At 40.5% G+C, this 6,872-nt stretch overlaps 1 long non-coding RNA gene across 1 annotated transcript; it reads right to left on the reverse strand.

Annotated features, from left to right (window-relative positions):
* Nucleotides 1-4,941: 4,941 nt before the first annotated feature.
* LOC135462158 (uncharacterized) lies at nucleotides 4,942-6,468 on the reverse strand. Its single transcript, XR_010443438.1, has 3 exons — nucleotides 6,425-6,468; nucleotides 6,025-6,299; nucleotides 4,942-5,031 (listed from the first exon to the last, which is right to left on the reverse strand). It is a non-coding gene; the product is annotated as an uncharacterized LOC135462158 (long non-coding RNA).
* Between the last annotated feature and the right edge of the window lie 404 nt (nucleotides 6,469-6,872).

Here is a 6,872-nt window from a genome sequence, read left to right on the forward strand (position 1 = left end):
GGTGGAATAAAAACTCTCACCATCTTCATTTTTGCAGTCGAGAGGAAATGAAATTGTCGCTACAAAGTGATCTGCGTCATGAATTAGGAGAGCCAATCACTAACGAAGACAAGATGTTGTGAATGTTTTAGAAAGTTATGGCTGTCAATGACAGCTTCAAGAGATCAGATGTGAGTTACCATTTGCTGTTTCTGAAGACAAATGCTATTTTAAACAAAGACAAGAAGAATTATGTTAGACCAGACGTTTCATAGCCGCCATTGTCTATTTTTCTAAATGCGGCTGTAGCAGCAGGGATGGGTTTAGTTCAGGAATGTAAATAGACGACGTTCGTCAATCCAATAGGCGAATGTGTTGAAGAAAAGCAAGGTTAAAGCTTTGAAAACACAGGAGGAGGCGAACATCTTCCAGTCCTTGTTTAATGTCTCATTTGCATTATACTAAGCCACCTCAAAAATTTCATTTGGTCAAAACAGTGACCTTCACATCTCTGATAGTCGGTTTATGGAAAGCCTGCTCATAAATCAAATGAAGTCTGATTGCAAACAGAAATACTTAACAGCTCTTCACACTTTCAATTTTGTTCATGTATTTAAATGATTTTAAGCTTATAGGAAAACGACCAAAGCGCAGTGTAGGCCAAAATTTGTCGAGAGTTATCCCTCAATCTTTCCTACTGCAAGCTGAGGTACCGGCGAACGCATTTGTATGATATAAAATACCATATCAAGTGCTAATGGAAGTATCCATACTCTGGATTTTTTTGCTTTCCTTTAACCACTGAAAGGTCAAAGTGGTTAACCTGTTATCTTCGAAGTCTTTGCACTTAAGGGATATCAGCAAATGTCGTGTTCAGTGGATCTGTTTTATCGGCCTTTATCAGACAAGGCCTGTGATGGACACAGGCTGTTGTAAATCTTATCTCATAGACTGTTCGCGCAAGTCAACAAATTAGTATCCCTTTAGCAGGTTTCGAGGATGAGAACCGGGTTATAGACAGACATTGTTGGACTGTAGAAAATGTAGCATGTGAATATTCAAACGCTTTGAAATGTTGCACTAATAACATAACACTTAGCTTGAATAGAGCAGGCAATGTTACATGGAAAGGATAATTAAGTATCTTTTACGAATTATGAGTGTGCGTGGCAACTCATGCAGCCTACGGTGAAGGCCAAGACATTCATGGTCGTCAAAACTAGAGCGATATGATACGTATCCAGAAGGCCAATTAAAGGCTTTGTTTGTTTAGAAGGTCACGTCCCATCGGGGAACTGGCACACGCCAATATAACAAGCACGAACCAAGGTAACGTCACTTTTAACGCTATGTCGGTAACACCACAACAGTGTAATCGTGTAATTCACATGATATATTTGTATTATCATAACAATTATAGAGTTTTCTGATTAGAACGCCATGGCGTCAATGGCAGACACAATGCACTATTTCGTTCAGGCTGAAAACACTCTTAGAAATTAACATGATTGCCCATTTTGAAATCTTTTCCCCGAAGCCAACATAACCTTTCCACTGAGAAAACGTTAATAGACCATTGCATGATTGTGTGCTGATGGAGGATATGGCGATAATGTGCCCATGCATTGCCATTTTCTTGTTGTTTAACACTGTCAAAAATCGGAGAGCAAGTGATCTTCACTTTCATTCAAATGGCTCAGTTAACAAGCTAGCTCTCGGAATATGTACATTGTTAAATATAGGTCTGCTATTAGCGTGAACTTCTGTTGTGATTCTATTTACGTTATATTCCGATAACCACCCATTGAGGTGTTTTGTATTTCACACAGTCTTTGTACACCAAAGGAAGTGAAGGTATTTTAAATGGTAATGCAAAATCATTCCTGAAATATGCGGTCAGCTACAAAAAAAGATGTAAATGTGACGACTGAGCGGAGTGCGTGCTAGACAACCCACATACCAGGCCCTTTATATCATTAAACAACGCCTCTGCTTGTTTACAGTCGTGACTGAGTGGGCGGTTCTTGTCTCAAAGATAGACTTGTCTAACGATATCTTCTCCCATAAGAAGGCAATGAAGAAACACGTGCTAAATGAAGCAATGATAATAAAGTTCTTATTTATGTCAAAATATGTATCATAGAAGAATTTGGTTTGACGCGTTTCAGTTCTTGTTACTCAAAACGTACATGATCTGTTCTCTCCGTTTGCGGTTCATAGCAAAGTTGCATTCCACTTAAATTTAACCTGAACCCATGAGTTTGAAGGGATCTGATTATTGTAGAGCGCAATTGCAGGGTTATAAGCCCTCATCAAATTTCACTAGCCCAAAATTTCACTGTGGTTTATACACCAAAGTACACGTAGGCTTAGTAGGTTCCTATGGACACAATTTTGCATTTTTCTTTTGTGACGAGCAAATCTGATCACTCAGGAATATGACTGTATTCAAATATCACTTGAGATACACTTATAAGTCAACTTATATCAAGCCTATGTGTTTCGTACATAAAAATTCGAATGTACCCAAGAAAAATAGTTAGATGGTTGTGTTATTTATCCAACACTGGAAACTGCTGAGTTGAGTGAAATAGTACCACCAAAAATTAAGCCAGTGACCTACATGACCTATCTTAAGACTAGGATACACAATTCTTATTGAATGTTATTGAAACCAACAATAAATGTCGATTTATTTATAGTCATTATGGTTATATATTTGTTTGACATGGTACAGGGTCTAGTGTACGACTTCCGGCAGGGCGACGGACGCCGATAAACGAAAAACAGAATCTTCGTCGATACGAATACATGCTCGCAACACTAGAAAGAAGTTTAATAGCTTAACGAAACAGATACACTTGTTTATAAGGACATGTGCCCCTACCAAAATTTTTGTTAGCAGTTTTCGAACTTTACCAAGCCCGTCAGCTTTTTTTCTCGCCATTAGCCGTTTTGTTACCCGCAATAAACCTATTTTTTAATCATTCCCTGCCCGAATCACTGGAAATGCGACCATTTTGTATCATGAAGCTAAAGCGTGGGAACAGACAACTCTAAATTTGTTAACATAATTTGATCCACAGTTTATGAACTAAGTACTGTGCTTCACAATAGCAATGCTCTAGTCGCGTTTACATACACAAATAAAAGAAAACCTTATACGGATACGCTAAAACACACCGCGGCAGTACACTCTAAAAGTGGAACTACTTCGGTATAAAATCGGTTTTTACTCTACCTCAGAAATGCCCCCATAGAACTCTGTCCACTTCGTTTCCAGGCCCCTCAAACCCACTGACATTTATATAACAATGTTATTTTAAAAAATGTGATGTGGACACAGTACTCTTTTCAGCATAGCCGCATCCAATGTCATGAATTATTGATAATCGTTTTAACCAAAGACAGAAATAACCCCTCGGCTATATCTTGATACCAGAAGACCATCAGACGTCATGTTGTTTTGGATGACCAGTGTGCAGCATTGTCTTAGGAGCCGGCATTCATCACTGCACTGGATATCATGCAGCCATTGTATGTGCAGAAATACTGCTTCATTCTGCCTATCTCTCATCCATCCTTTCAATACAGCGTACACTTCCACTGTCTTTCATAGTTCACCGCTTCAAATCTAAGTTTCATGAGAAAATGTATGATATCAGCCGGCAAAATTTGTTTTTATTTGACTTTTGTTAAACACCATACTAATTTTTTAAAATTATACCATATCTTCAACGAGCGTTAGACCGCACCAACGACGACACGACCGTCGACGATCGCTTATTGTCACCGTCTCTGTCATTTGTCCGTGGCATTCAAATGGAAGAACATTCTTCCTCGCCTCAGCACGCATTTAGTTATAATAATTCCCATTCCTAATGTCAATCTAGAGAAGATGCGTAGCGTGCTTGTCTTACTAACATCAACTCGCCCTGTGTCCCATGGTTCTATGTCACCTGTTTGTGGATTGTGCACATGTTTGTGGATTTCCTATTGTTTTTTTAGCCTTGGCTCTATCACCACCTCTGTCTCTGTGGACAAGAGGTTAGAGCGTCCGCCTCGAAGTCGGCGGGAGGGGGGGGGGGGGGGGGGCTTGGATCGTCGAACCCGGGTCCGGTCAGACCAGACGCTTAGCACAGGGAGATTAGACCTAGAAAGCTGGACTTGTTGGCCTGGTAATAGCGTAATGTGACTGAGTGAGGGGTCTGATATTTTCAGCATATGTACAACTACAGCACTTTGACGGCATTGCCTCGCCCTTCCACGGAAAGAGACAGTATATATACACATACCTATAATGACTTCTCATCGCCATATGACCTCGTCAGAGGTTAAGTATGTACCCCAAGCATACATTGCCTACATACATACATACATACATACATACAGACCTTGGTTATGTGTTACCAGTTTTTGGGTTGTTCACTCTTTCCCTATCGTTTGTTAGCTCAGGTAATCAGCAATTTGTGGATTGTACGCCCTTTTCTTATCGCTCATTAGTCCAGGGTATCACCAATTTGTGGGTTGTGCGCCCTTTCCCTATGGCTTTCTAGTCCAGAGTCCCTTGGTAATATGTTACCAGCTTGCGGGTTATACACCCTTTTCTTTTTGCTTGCCCAGAGTACCCTGGTTCTGTGTTAGCAATTTGTGGTTTGTAACCAAGTTAACCCAGTGTACACCGCTCCGTATGGCAAGCTGACCCTGTTTACACAGGGGATCTAAGAACTGCTACAAGGTACACGCCATATGAAGCACTCTTCCGTATATTGCTGTACAATTAGGGATAATTTACATTGTCACAACTGTAACTATCCCTCTTGTCACAAAGTCTCAGAGGAACCGTTTTGGTCTTTGTACAAATACCTGTCCACATTTACCATACATAAGACCTAAATTAAACAAAAATGTTTTTTAAACGAACTCTGTGTAAACCTCCTCCGTAGAAAAGAGAACATGTAATTCCGTTTATGCTGAAACAATTTATTGTCACTTACGTACGTACATTGTCAACAAATATAATAAACTTTCTCCTTAATGGGACCGGTCTGCCTGAATAAATTATAAAATAAACAGAAGTGCATTAGTCCCATGCTGAGGTAAACGAGGTGTGTGCTTATTATTTACAGATAGATAATTTATTATTAAATTGACTGTTCTTGCAACAAATGGTTATTTTGAAAAGCGCACATGCATATTAATAAACGTGACTTTAGCTTACGTTATTGACCCATTATTAATTTCACTAGATCATGCTGAGTATACGTGCTGTACAGTAAATAGTTCATATGATTTTCCTTTTCCTGTCAGCCTTTGTAGTATGCATCAGGTAGAGCGTCCGCTTCGGGAGCGGTAGATCCAGGATCAATCCTGGGTCGAGTTACACCTACGACTTTAAAAGAGGAAGTTGTAACTTTCTAGCTTGACGTTCAGCATGAAGGGGATAGCGCAACGACCGGTTGACCCGTACCAGTATAATGGCTCGGGCGGGGCGGTTTACTTGTCTTCGATTAGTCGTCTCAGTCAATAAAAGGGCGGTGGAAATCCGCCCTGCAACAAGGAGGTACATTACATACACCCTAAGGATTCCTTCGTCGTCATATGACTGAGAAATTGTTGAGTACGATGTTAAATCCCAACTCACTCGTATGCATTAATATGCCAAATAAGATTCTGGACTGATTCACGGCATGCGACCATGATTGTGTTCATGGATGAATAAGTTGAGGGCGGTTCGGTGAAAGGATAATGCTAATAAGAAGGAATATATTCCATTGTGGTGGAATTGGGAGCTCCCTACTGCAGGAGTAATGAATGATTATTAATTAACGCCACATAGACAAGATTTCAGTCTTGCTGTGGCGAAAACAGGATCAGACCAGAAATCACCTTATATGGTTTCCGGTATGAAAATGAGAACATTAAAAATCAAACAAAAGCAAACGGAAGATGTTTTTCAAAATCACTAAAAAGAATCTCCTGGAATTGGCTAATCCAGATAAGTGAATATAGAGTGTACAGTTCAGACATTATGTTCAAAGTTACCTGGTATCAGGGCCCCCACCAGTGCGAGCCGGCAAGACATCGACATTGGTTGTTATCGCGGCATCGGCCAATATGGCGGGCGCAGTGGATTGCGCAGTCGTGGTCATCGTTACAGTATATCACTTCTCCGTGATCTCTCACGCATTCACAAGTGTGATCGTTCGCCGTGTCGCACGTGCCTTGATGGGTCTCGTCACAGTGTCTGCGACAGTCGTCATCGTTGTTACAGAAGATCGGTGCTGGTGTTGTGTGTTGACACTTCACGGCCGCGGCTGCTGTAACATAATACCAAGAAAACTGCACTCTACCATGGAGTGTGGGTGTAACTAGAGCTTAATTTTCCAAACGTTTTACATATTATTATATTATATGACAGATGACTTAGAGGCACATAATTTACCGAAAACAACCAATAAAGTAATTAGTTTCCACATATTTTCGAGTGAGCACTGAAATACCTAATGGTTGGGAGAATGTGCCATTTATAGGAGTCCCACTCCCTTGAGATTTCACCTACACAAATATATCAGTTAATCAGAGACCAGGTGACACACTACTCCCCCGACTCCCACGCTGAGTATTTTACTGTTTCCGATGTCCAAACTCAAGCTATGAATAAAAGTACGCTTCGATTCACAAAACAATTTTATTCATATGAAGAAAAATTGCAAATTCCACAAAATAAACAAGGATGTCTTGTGTCCCTTTCTCCCCACACTTTCATGTATTTCGTCAGTTTCAGGTTTAGACGCCTCCATAGCCGAGAGCTAGTGCAGTGCAATGACTCAGGAGCCTTTCACCAGTGTGGTCGCCGTGAGTTGAAGTCCAGCTCATGCTGTTTTCCTCTC

This window comes from Liolophura sinensis, chromosome 1, assembly GCF_032854445.1.
Source record: "Liolophura sinensis isolate JHLJ2023 chromosome 1, CUHK_Ljap_v2, whole genome shotgun sequence".
Taxonomy (NCBI): Eukaryota; Metazoa; Mollusca; class Polyplacophora; order Chitonida; family Chitonidae; genus Liolophura; species Liolophura sinensis.